The sequence below is a fragment of the Sphaerodactylus townsendi genome, linkage group LG06, assembly GCF_021028975.2.
Source record: "Sphaerodactylus townsendi isolate TG3544 linkage group LG06, MPM_Stown_v2.3, whole genome shotgun sequence".
NCBI classification, from domain to species: Eukaryota; Metazoa; Chordata; class Lepidosauria; order Squamata; family Sphaerodactylidae; genus Sphaerodactylus; species Sphaerodactylus townsendi.
The window spans coordinates 74,065,191-74,078,923 of record NC_059430.1 but is presented as its reverse complement, the minus strand read 5'-3'; the positions used below and the strand labels follow the sequence as shown (position 1 = coordinate 74,078,923).

The 13,733-nt window shown below is 42.0% G+C and overlaps 1 protein-coding gene across 2 annotated transcripts in view; it reads right to left on the bottom strand.

Annotated features, from left to right (window-relative positions):
• The window catches only part of KCND2 (potassium voltage-gated channel subfamily D member 2), a 327,231-nt gene that overhangs the window by 57,000 nt on the left and 256,498 nt on the right, over positions 1–13,733 (bottom strand). The window lies entirely within an intron of this gene.

Genomic DNA, 13,733 nt, shown 5'->3' with positions numbered 1-13,733 from the left:
ACTGCCGAATGGGAAACGTTTCCCTGGGTTTGATGTCGGCCCTCACACTACTGACCCATTGCTCGGGAGCCACCTGCCCCTGCTCCGCTTGCCCAACATTGCTTACTTGACCATTGTTAATGTTTGTAGAGTTTATAATGTTTGTAATTTGCTGCTGGCTGGGGAGTGTTTTTCGGAGCTCGGCATCAGCCCTCACACCACCAAGCCACTGCCCAGGAGCTATTCCCCCCTCTCCATTTGCCTGCCACAGTCATCCTCTGCTTGGTTGTTAATTACAAGAGGATTACGAGTAACCAAAAAGGGAGCTAAAAGGACACCAGGAAATTCCATCGCATCATAGACAAAAATTTACAAAAAAAAGGTAGCAATAAAATATTCCTACTACCACTAAGTTTCCAATTTACCAGAGCTCCAAATTAACGGACTGCTCCGGGTGCCATCTTTCCTTCCGTATTTCAGGCAATACTCTGTTTTAAAACAAGTTTCTCTCTTCTCTTGTGATGGTGGCAGAGTGTGTGTGTGTGTGTGTGTGTGTGTGAAGGTGAAGGGAATGGTGGAGAGAATATCAGCTCTGTGCCTTTAAGGCTGTTGATGGGTGGAGTTAAGAGAATTGCTTCTCCCGATTCTCTTAACTCCACCCATCAAACATCCAACAGAGTTCAACAGACAAACTGCACTGTATGCTGTGGGCTGCCTCCTTGCATGTAAACAGAGAAATGTGAGAAAGCCCATTACGATCCCACTGCGCAGAACAGGCTCAACATAAGTGTTCCATGTGTAATGGGCCATTGTTATAAATAGTTTGGGCTTTTGGTGCAAGAAGAATGAAATTCTTCTTTCCTTCAGGGACCCAGGAGTAAGATGTTATGAGTTGTTGCAGCTTGGAGAATGTTTAATCCAGATAGACAAAGAACCCAATTCAACCTGTCTGTTTTCTGAAGCCATTCTTCCTTTCTGAGGTCCCCTTCCGCACAGCACAGGTACAGCGGGTTGCAGTCAGGATGAAGTAGCCCACTCTCCTGTTTTCACATTCACACACAGGCAGTGACCGGAGCCCACGGAAACAATACGGTTGCTGTTGTGCCTCCACACAAAGGCACAAAAGCACACAAAGGCACAAAGTCTTAAAAAAATTTTTTACCTCCCTCTTCTGCATAGCTACGTGGGCAGGCACGAGTGGACCCCCACAGCCATGTTGATATCTTGCGATGTCATAAGACATCCCTATGACCCTGCATGGCTTTCTTCCACGAATTTGTCAAACCTATGCTTGTGGCCATCAGTATGTCACCACAGCAAGTAATCTGCAGCATCCAGGAATGGCAGGAAATGCCACAACTGAGCAGGGAAGTAAAAACATAGAGAAGTCCAGCAAGTGCCACTCCCTCCCCCCCTCTTGCGGCTTCATTGCTCAAGCAAGATGATATGGCTGACAAAAGGAGCATTTACAGGAATCGTAAGAAGACATGAATGAATCGGTAATGGGAAGCCTTTAAGGTCCGTCCACACATGCTTCTGTCACCCCTTGTATGTACCTTTCTACTAAATCATCAATGTCTAGGCCATGTTCTCTCACATTCATTCTTACTCTTATCCTTCTTAGCAGTAGAAGTAGCTCAGTAAAGCCACAAGTGAACCAAGCCTTCACCTAAGAAAAATAATCATGTTTTCTCATCTCTTTTCCCATCACTCCTGCTGCTAAAATTAGATTGCAAGATTGTCAGGGCAGGCATCTTGCCTATTTCATTGTACTGCAATTTTGGATGCTATAAGCCAGGGTTTTCAAACTGCATCTCAGCCAACCTGCCTCAAGTTGCCAACCTTGCACTCCCAAACACACTTCTTTAAGTCTTCCCAAATGAAAAAAGGACATATTTACAGCACAGCATCTTATTTTGTATCGCAAAAGTGCCATTTCTATGACATATGCCACAATATGCCATCTCTCAGCTCAGTCAACATTTGCAAGATTTTCCAGATGTTAGAACATTTGTAAAGATCACTTCAAATATATATTGGTCTGTAGGGGTATGACCCTCCCATGTGATCACAACATGTTTAGTTATTGAGTGACATTGGTTTAACGTGTGATTGGTGTTTGGAATATGCTGCCACAGGAGGTGGTGATGGCCACTAACCTGGATAGCTTTAAAAAGGGCTTGGACAGATTTATGGAGGAGAAGTCAATCTATGGCTACCAATCTTGATCCTCCTTGATCTCAGATTGCAAATGCCTTAGCAGACCAGGTGCTCAGGAGCAGCAGCAGCAGCAGCAGAAGGCCATTGCTTTCACATCCTGCATGTGAGCTCCCAAAGGCACCTGGTGGGCCACTGCGAGTAGCAGAATGCTGGACTAGATGGACTCTGGTCTGATCCAGCAGGCTAGTTCTTATGTTCTTATGTAAAAGAGCCTTGGAAAAAGTATGCATGATCTCAAAACTTCCTACTCAGGGACTACATAAGTCTTATTTCTGAGGTGATAATATTTTTGTGTGTGATGTTGTGATAACACTCCATCTCCAGATGTAGAAACTAATATCACACTATACAAGTTTTTTTTAATAAATGAAGCTTTTGGGGCTGCTTACAGCCCCATCCCGGGGGGGGGGGGGCGCGAATCTACTGATGGGAGTGGCTTAGGGTCATGCTGGCAAATCTGCCTTCCCTTGGGCATTTGTCCTGGTGGAGTGGTGAATCTGTCAGCAAGCAGCTGCCGCAGCCCTTGGCACAGGATGCTGCTCCAGTGTTCCTGTGCCCTTGCTGCCAGCGTCACAAAGGTGGTCCAGGGGAGGAGTAAATGCTAGTCAGCTCCCACCCAGACACGTCAGCAGTGGACTTATGCCACCTTTTTGGTTCCTGGACTTTGGTTCCTGGACTTATGCCACCTTTTTGGTGACGTAAATGCATAGCAGCCATATGTAGGGTTTTCTGATGGGGGGGATTTGCCTTTTTAGCTGCCCGTGCCACTGGATAGCCCTTCTGGGAATGGTGGGATGTGCCAAAGTGGGGTGCCCTGACATTTGGATGGGGCTGCTCATCTTCTCCACTAGGATAATACCTGGACTCAAGATGAAACCCAGTATTCACTTGGCTTATTCTTATTAAGAATGATGTAACCAGTGACTGAAATGTTCATTCGGTTTATTTTTAAAAAATGTATCTTCATTCTGTTTTATTAGATAAGGATTACGGTGCAGGGGAAAAAAACAGTGAAACTCCAGTGTTTTTGTATAAGCACAAATGCAGATGGTGAGCAGTCAATCCTTGTGGACCCTGATTGTGTGGAAAGATGACATACAAATGTTTTAAACAAACAACAAATCCTTTCAGGAATAATAGCCTTTTCCACAAAAGCAAATACAGATTTTTACATATTTGTACAACATAACTAAGCTATGGTTTTTCTTTAAGAAAAGTGTTCATTCTTAACTCAAAACCAGATAAGTATTTTTTAAAAATATTTTTTTCTCTTGGCCTAAAATACCTGTGGCTGTTTGATAAACTGGGATCTTTTGACTGATAGACGTATCATTCAGCTACCAATATGACAAATCTTGTTTGTTACAAATTCTTGTGGTGTGGTGGTTAAGAGCAGGTAGATTATAATCTGGAGAACCGGGTTTGACTCCTCACTCCTCCACCTGAGAGGCTTCTCTGGGGAACCAGATGTGTTTCTGCACTCCTACATTCCTGCTGGGTGACCTTGGGCTAGTCACAGTTCTTCAGAACTCTCTCAGCCCCACCTACCTCACAAGATGTCTGTTGTGGGGAGAGGAAGAGAAAGGAGCTTGTAAGCCACCTTGAGTCTCCTTACAGGAGAGAAACGTGGGGTATAAATCCAAACTCTTATTCGTCTTATGTCAGTCCCTCTCTGAGAGTTTCATAAAGAAGATGGATAATATGGTGTGGATAGAAAGGCTGCTACTTCAAAGATGAAAACAAAGGACAAAATATGTTGCCTTACGGTCCTCTCTCAAATTCAACAGGTTGGCTTCTCTAACATTATTAAAAGATGCAAGTGATAAAACCAAAAAAAGCCCTCAGTTCTATTTAAACAAAATAATATGGTTTTCCACTTGAATGGGAGAGATTTGTAATACAGCTAAAAGGCTTGTATTACAATAAAAGCCCACCTCCAGCAAATCAATGGATTTTAGCACCTTAGAAATCTATCAGTATTTGAATACATGTCGTACAGGCGGCAATTGTGCATGGACTTATTTTTTTATATTTTGAAACCATTTATAGAAACTTATGTGTAGATTTGCCAGTCGCCGCCACTGTTGTTATAGTCTTGTCTGTCTGTCTGTCTTTTAAAAAGATCTTATTTAGTTGTTTTCATTTTTCCCCTTCTTCCTTACCCCATGTTATTTTGAAAATAAATAAAGACAATGCAATGTGTTGTCAGTTCTTCAATATGTTGTGGCAAAAAATAAACAGGAGCCTTGTAGCATATTAAAAAACTAACAAACCAAGGTTTTGTTCATGGACTAGAGTCCATTTTTGGGGAGGTAAAAAAGTGGATTGTATTGCACGAAAACTAGTGCCTGAATAATGTTTTGTTAGTCTGTAAGGTGCCACAATTCCTCTTCTGGCTTGCCCCATCTGGCTGGCAGGGGAAAAATGGGGAAGGCACCACTGTTACATATCATTTCTGGTGAAATCCAAAAATGATATAATGATGTCAGGGACAATGCACCAGAATCTGCCCAAATTCTAGAGTATCATCCCCAAATGCCATAATATCACTTCTGGTTTTCATTGCAAGTGATGTTGCACACCAATATGATGCTGAAGCATCCATCCCATCTTCTCTAAATCTTCTTGGCAGTCTGTCAAACTATGGTCGATTCTCCACAGTCAATTAATCGCATGATACTCACACGAAATCTCCAGCTTCAGCAAGAACTCCCCACTGTTTGAGCAACGAACGGGGATTCATCCCGTTTCTGGCGCTCATTCTTCCCCTTATCCTGTGTCTTGGCAGAACCAAGAACCAAGCTGCAAGTACAACTTTTTCTCTTAGCATGCTTTCGATCCAGTTTCGAGGAGAGGAACAGCGGTCCAATCTGTGTTTAAAATTCCCACTGTGGAGCGTGACGCAAGTTTAGCAACCAATCAGCTCTCGGCGGGTGTGGAGCGATGCACGTGCAGCCTCTTCCGGGTTTTGATTTTGTTGTTGGTCTCGGCAAGAGACGTTAGCTTAACTAAAAACCGCTTTAACAATTAACTGTTCACCCTTCCAAATGAGCAAAAAACTGCTCAAGCGCCCAAACGCTTAAACGTTCATCCTTGCAAACAAGCGAACCTCAGGTTGCAAGTAGCAGGGAAAAATTTCCCACCCAAAAAAGGTCCCACCCCAACAAGGCATGCCAGCCAATCAGGAGAGACCCACAAAGGAGATCACGTGATAGTGGGGATTGCTACATTTCTGGGATTCAAGATAGGCCTACATGTCTTCGCTGAATATATGCTGTGGTGGGGAGGTTGAAACCCCGATGAAAAGGTGCAGTTTCTTTATAAACTTGGTTTGATCTAGATAGAATTTCCCCATGGGGAATTGACCTATGCCTTTAAGTTTGCCCCAATGAAACAAGCTAGTGTTGCAGTGAAGTTTTAGGTTGGAAAAATAACATGGGGGCAGAGGGAAAGGGTAATCTCACTTCCACCTCTGCCAGCATTCTGATCCAGCGTTCTGATGGGGCCCTGTTGAATTGGTAGTTTTCAAATAAAATTTGAGAATTCTGATCACAGTACCACAGCATCACAGTTCCCCATGTAGGCATAGATGACCTTAGGCATAGATGGCTGTGATGATCTTAAAAGCTACAGAGGCACATTGGTTATAAGGCTATTCTTTCATCACTCTGGATTAACTGCCACTTCTGAAACCTTTCATCACATTTACCAATGTGAATTAGTATCACAATTCCACATTTAGGTTGCATTCTCAGTATTAATGAATGGAAATTAGTTATTCCTTTATATCCTTTGACTGTGTACCTTTGTCTATACAGACAGGGCAGTTAACCTTTAATTAGGTGGTAGATGTAATTCTTTCCATTGTATGTTTTTTTTAGTGGGAGCATTCTTGTAATGTTACATTACTCCCTTTACATTACATCCCCCAAAGAATCAGGAGTATTCTTGCAAAATTTAACATGGATTAGAATAACCAATCAATCATTTAAATGCTTTTAGAACACTGGAAATGATCTCTCCCATTTTAAATGCTCTTTGTTAAGAGAAAATGACTGTTAGGTGATTCTGTGAAGGTTCCCCATAAATAAGTAACTAAAGTTGAAATCCTATGCATCTCTATGAGGGAACAAGGCCTATTGAACACAGTGCGACTTACAGCCAAGTAAACATACACAGATAAGGTGAAAATGAATCTTTTTCAAGGAAAATCTTAATTTAGTTTACTTTTAATAGCATTTCTTTATCAACATTTCTAATACAACATGGGAATTTTATAAAACATGGTCTTATAACCTTGGGCTATTTTCTCTATACAAGTCTTTGCTTTGATAACAACAAATTCTGAATAACATCACAGACATGGTAAAGACAGAAGTTTATAACATCCAAAATAATTGGTGCATTTTCTCTTTCAGCTGAAGGGTTTAAGGGATTTATTTAATCCTTGGGGGTGGGGTGAGAAGGAAATTTAAGAAGTTCAGTGAGCTATATATTGTGTCTTTGAAAAGAAATAAGAATATAATAGAAACTTCCCCACGAGTATTCCTAATACTATTTTTATTTTTGAAAATATATTTTACTGTCAGATACAATTACTTCATATTTCAAATCAAAGGAGTGGGGATAGAAGTAGCTATATATTATATTAACCGTCACATCCTAAGCACCGGTATACTTTTCTAAGACCAATGACGTCAAAGGGCTTGGAAAGGTGCAACCTACTTAGGACTGCACTGTAAGCAATTCCATCCTGTCAAGCTGCTTTGCAGAATGTACAACTAGTATACATTTAACAATGTTTTGCATATGCCTATCAATGTATCAGAATGACATTTCCATACACCCAAACACCAAACAAGCCCCCCTGACTCCAGTGCTGATCCCTGCCCCCCATCCACAGTGGGCATACAAACCTGGTAGAATTTTTTTCCTGAGCCTGAGAATCCACTCCCCAAGAACTCACCTACTGGCACAACATGGTGGCCACCTATTAAAGAATCGTCGAAGGCTTTCATGGCCAGATTCAACTGGTTGTGTTGGGTTTTCAAGGCTATGTGGCCGTGGTCTGATGGACGTTCCTAACGTTTTGCCTGCATCTGTGACTGGCATCTTCAGAGATGTATCACAGAGAGAAGTCTGTTACACACTGTGTCCAGTGTAACAGTGTGTAACACAGTGTGCAACAGACTTCCCTCTGTGATACACCTCTGAAGATGCCAGCCACAGATGCAGGCAAAACCATGGCCACACAGACCATGGCCACCAGACCATGGCCACACAGCCCAGAAAACCCACCACAAGTGTTAGAGAATCTATTCTAATGGCAGCTGCCTGTAAACTCCACCATAATGGTGGATGAAAGGGTGCGGCATAGAACGCTTCTTGCTTGCCAAAGTTCACACAGGTAAACAGGAAGCATTTGACACCTGGGTTCAGAGAAATATAATTGGTCAGAAGCTTTTGGGGATGAGTTCTGTGGGAACTTCTCTTTTAATGCTTTTATGCTTTTAAAAAGGGCCTGAACCCCTTATATTTGACCTGTGTAGAATCACACACACACACCCCCCCCCCCAGTGACAGGCTAGGATCTGGTATATACTTAGGCCAACCTAAACAGAAACATCTTGTGATCCAAAAAGTGAATCCTTAGCATACTTTGAACTGCAACATTTAACACACAAGTAAAGGCATCATGGCTAAGTTTAGTAGAATTCTGAACAAAAGACAATTCAGTAGGAAAACTGCCATGACAGTTTCTCCTATGAAAACTTACTGAAATGAAGAAAGAACTGAGCAAGAGAATAGTAATAATTGAAAAGTTCTTCAAACTCCATGGGAAGAAATGTATGTGTTGTAGAATATGAAGGTGAGCTTCCATTCATTACAATGGAGCTTGTGATGAGATATTCCTGGTGAATTACATGCTATGTGGTTAACCCTCACAGAGAAATCTGAGGTAGATTAGAGTTTGGTGGCACATGGGAGACCAGTAAGATTTTTGGGATACAAACTTTCAAGAATGAAAGTTCCCTTCATCCGATAAGTAGGAATTACTCTTTCTCCCTCCCCTAACCACTGCTTCAGGCTACCCACTATGAACTCAGTCATATACTGCACCTTAAACCAATATTGGATTTCTGTTAAGGAACTCACTCCCAGATACTCATTTCTGAATAGCTATGAACCCAGCGTGAAGAAACCATTCAGTGCTATTTGCAAGCAGGATTGCCAACTCTGGGTTTGAAAATTCCTGGAGATTTTGAGGAGTAAAGCCTGGGGAAGGGGGGTTTTGGATGGCAAAGGAACTCAGTGGAGTATAATCCCATAAAGTTCACTCTCCAAAGCAACCCCCCCCCCCCCCCCCCCGAGGAACAGATCCTTACAGTCTGGAGACCAGTTGGCAACACCATTCCCAAATATCCAGAGATTTATTGCTGGCTCTTCCTCTGAACTGCTCTTTGATCTCTAGCAAACCATTTAGCCTCATCACCAGACTAGGCTTTTCTCCTAATTATTTTCTTGTGGAGTGTGGTATACATTTTGCAACAGTTACTCCCTCTTACTGTGCAGTATTTAGCTAATGGAGCCTTTGACCTTCAGGCATTGATCACAAAGCAAATATGAAACAACAGTGTTAAAAAGATTAATGAGATATAGTCAAATAAAGACCTAAGAGCTGCAATTCTTCCCATGGAACAGCATACACAATGCCACTAAAGTCGACAGGATGTCTAGCTAATATCAATATGCAAGCCTCAGGATCTTCCCTTCTGTTCAATGTCATACCAGCACCTTTCTAAAAATAACCAAAAACTGTTTGTGTCTAGTAGCCCAAGGCTATGGAAATACTGATTGGCTAATGGTGTTTCTGAATTCTTGCCCCGGTGTTTCTGCTCCAGGCTACTTTCCTAGCAAGATTATTAAATGAAGCTGAGTATGTGACATGGTACTCAAATCAGAAGTGCCTCATTTTAAAAGGATTCATTGATTATTATTGGTTTCATTTTTCATTTAATTTTAAGTCTTCTTTTCACAGTGTAATTTCAGCCTTTTGTTTACCCAAGGTGGAGTCTGCAGGACAGAGTTTCTTTCTAATAAAAAATGACATTTTATTTGCAGAAATTATCAGTCTTATTGTTCTGTTTTGTTCCCATAGTCTACTGCTGCCATCAACTTTAAACTGGGCTGAATTATTTTAATCAGTATATTAGGTCTAATGAAAATATGATTGATTAATCATTTAGTACAATTTTTAAATCAGTGGGCTAAGAGATTCTTAAAAAGACCATTCTATTGCTGGTGTGTTGCTGAGACAGAGAACATTGAAGAATGGCTTTCAATACAAAGACAAGCTGTATCTTTCCTTTAATAATCTGTCCACTATTGCAATTTGGTGTTCTCTAAAGATGTCAACTATTTTACTTTTCAGTATCACAAAAAGTGTCCTATTGGGCTTAAAATTACTTAAGTTAACCACTTGATTCAAATGATAAATAAAATAATCTTGTAATCAGTTGACTGGCCTACTTTTAAAGGGACCACAGAAACTGGTAATTTATATTTACACATTTCACTGCATTTCTTTCTATTGAAGATGCAGTCAAATGAAGATCATGATTGTGGTGTAATTGTATCTTCATATTCAACTTCTGACTTTATCAAAGATTTTATCATATATCTATCACTTTTTGCTCTAATGCTCATAAGTATAGTTCAGATTGAATTCATCAATGATTTTTCATTGTTCAATGACTGAGACATCACATGAGGACTTTATGTGAAGCAGCCATTCCAGTGAAACAGCACAGTCAACATTTTCATATTAATTGACATCATCACAAAGATTCATTTTTATAATATCCTTTCATAGTAAATTGTGGAAATCAATCAATAGGGAACTCCGCCAAAGACAACTTGCCTTCCTTAAAATAAGATGGGCAATGATTTCTGGGAGGCCTTTTCAGCTGCTGCACCAAGGTAGTGAACTCTTATTCCCAGAGATGGATTTAGCTTACCAGGAAATTTACTGGTGGACTGCTGCTTTGGAAGATGGCTGGAGTCGCTTGGTTCAGGCCCTTCAGCAGCAACAGAAGTTGGAATTTTCATCTTTTGCTCTGCCACTGTAGGCAGTGGGCAGCGTGGCCAGCTCCAGTTTAGGAAAACCTAGAGATTTTTGTGAATGTAGCCTGAAAAGAGCAGGGTTTGGAAAGGGGACAGTCTTTAATTGGATATAATGCCATTGAATCCACCTTCCAAAGTGGCAATTTTCTCCAGGTGAACTAATCTCTGTCCTCTGGAGATTTGTGGTAATAGCAGGAAATCTCCAGCCACCATTTGGAATTTGGCAACCCTAGCAATGGCTGAGCTAAGGCCATTTGTTGGCACAGCTGAACCGGGTGATTCCTGTAGGACTAGCTCACAGCACTGCAGGATCCGCTCAGCTTGGCTTGTTCCTTGGGCCATTGCTATTTCCCAGTCCACCCCTGATCATGCCTCCAGGATGTGATTGTGAAACTGTCTCTGCAGCAGACTGTCCAGAGAAAACAGAAAATATTTCATGATACTTCCACACCTTGTAGAATTTTTATGTATCCTAATGCCATTTCTGGGTTTCTAGGTAAATCACCTTGTAAGGTCTTAAATAGGACTAAATTTTAGCATACATATTAACTAAATAAATGAATGTGTAAAATTATTATCACAGGACCCACAAAGATTTGGAAGAAAGGAAGTGCTGTGCTGTTCCAATGCTGTCTCAGTGAACTCTCAGAAATTGTTCTTTTTGTAACAAGACACCATGATTCCTCTGTCTCCTCCCTTCTTCAAGACACAGAAAAATGCTTCAGGAATGGCACCAGATTACACCACAAAGATAACAAAAATACAATTTATGGGCTGGATCCAGGCTAAATTTTCTACTCATGTAAGGCATGTTTGTCAGTGAAACAGAGTGTTATGGCCTCTCCCCTCCCTGTGCAGTTCAATGGTCTCCCCAAAAATGCTTCTGGGGGATGAAGAACCCTCAGGAACAGCATGACAGGACACCTAGAAGTCTACAACGAGAAAGGAAAACTGGTAGAAACTACCACATTCTTTCTATTAGAAGGAAGTCTGGATCCATCCCTATTTTTACAGGGAAATTGTGATGTTGTTTCTCATACTTCTATCTTTACCACTGGATGAAATGTGAAACTAGAAAACACTTATGGCCTTACTCAGGTTTTACAGTGAATTAATGTGTTCCATTTTTAATATATTACTGCTTCCTTGATAATAAACCCATATACAATTTACTGCATGGTAGTGATTCTGGCACCCTGGGCAAAAATCCAGGCTGAGACCCCAGAATCACTGCCACTCCAAGGTTGCCCTCCCTAGGGCCAAGCAAGGGATGTCCCTCACTTTGGGCAAAGTGAGTGAGAAGTCAGCTGCCCAAACTCCAGACAGAATGAAATTAAGTTGTGGCACAGCCTACTCTTCTTTTTGGCCCTCCTTAGGAGGAGGTGGGGTGGCCAGAGCCCCTTCAAGTGTGATGGCTGGAGCAGCTAGCCCTATTGCTCATTGGCCAAGACCACCCTGACCTTCTGTTTTTAGGTCTGAGGTTCAAAAGTCAAGAGATCTGACAAAAATGATTCTCTTAATTGATCAGTTCTGTCTACCAGGAACCAGTGATCCTTTCTCCTGCATTCAAGTATGATAACCATCATTCATGTCTCTAAAGCCTTGAGGCTAGACTTCCGTGTGCTTTTCTACTGAAGTGCTACTACCCTCTGTGACTATATAAGGACTGTAGAAGCCTCCAAATAAATTGCTTGCTTCTTGGCAGGGACTAACTTTTGGAAGCACTGAAATGAGTGCCTCAGGTTTTGAACAATTTCGGTCAACCTTTTCTCACAATGTCTTGACTTGTATCTAGGTTACTGTGCCATTTTCAGTGATGCAATTTCAGATGGACCAAATGTATCACACTCCTTGACTTGACTTATTTACGTAGCAAGAAGTATGTCATAGAAAGATTCTCAAAATGTATTCTTATTATTCTTTTTGGAGACTCAGCAAAATCTGAGCTTGATCAGTTTTTAGTATTGCTGTAACATTTCTTTATTTAGGATGACTAGCTTATTAGTGGCTTAGGTCAGGTCATTTTCAGTATTCATCTTGTTTTAAAAGTCCATCCTGAGAATAAAATGGGGCAATTTTAAAAAATGAATGCAGTATTAGCAACTTCAAAAAATGGACTATGATATCATGGTGCTCTTGGTGTCCTCCAGAAACATGCACCTGATTTTATGCAGGTCCTGATTTGGATGGCCCAGTCAGACAGTTGATGTTAAGCCTAAAGGAGAGTACTTTACCCTCTTGTCCCACTTCTAGCAGATGGCCATTGTACATAACTGGGAATATTGGAAATGAAGGGTACATGTGAGCCCAGAAAAGAATCAGGATTGAATAGATGTGTGGCAGGAAAGCACAACCAGAGTTTATCACTAGCCTACCAAACCTGGAGTAAGGGGCTACTCGCTCATCTCAGTTATTGATTATACCTTGCCCATAAGCAAAATCCATTCACTGCCCATAGTCTTTCCAGAGATACAAACCAATGACCACCAAGTGCAAATAACAGCTCGGATCCACTCATGCATTCAAGTTTATTGGGATCTATGTCAATTATTCAACTTCTCAAGCTTAGAAAAAGCAACAAAAAAGGTGTATTGAGATTTGTCAAGCAACACATGTACTTTTTGGGACTCTTGTTTCAAACTGCAGCTATAAAACGGCTGTGAATCACCATGGGCCACAACTGCCCCTCAGGGTGGGCAGGGCAGGGTCTGATTCCGACCTCAGTGCGGGCAGAAATGGCATGAATGGCCATGCTGGTTCAGGACAGGCGATGATGCGTTGGCTGCCCACTGGCCATGTCAGGGAGGAGGAGGAGGGCTAACCCAAGTCTTTAAAGGGCCAAACCCTACTTTGTGCCGGCCATGTGCTTGAGGCCGGCTAATTATTTTCCCACCCACCTCTCCCTGTTTTACAAGAAGTTGTTAATGCATGCTACCTTGTCATAGCCTTGAGCGGGTTTGGCACATGGGTACTGATCTGGAAGGGCCAGGGGAGGGGAGCTAGGGAACGATCCCTCCCCTCGGGAAGGGCAGACAGCGGCAAGGGGCAACTGCCCTGCCGAACAGAGCATCTGGGGAGCACCTCTTGCCAGGAGCATCTGCTCGGCAGAGCCCCACAGCAGAGTGAAGCTCCAGTACGAGGCATCCACCTGCGGGAGCTTTGCTGTGATGCTTAAATGATCAGATCAAGATCCATGCTACGCCTCACGCTTCTGCTTGATTAATAAAGAATGGCTATGGCCAATTGACTTACCCCAGCCAAAAGAGTGCAGTGTGATCATTGGACAGGGACTTCGCCCAGCAAGAGCCAACCTCAGATGGCAAAACAGAAACAGGACCCAGATAATATTAATGCACCAAGCATGGATAGCCCCACCCCTGGGAAATACCCACTCATTGGTGCCTGCATAC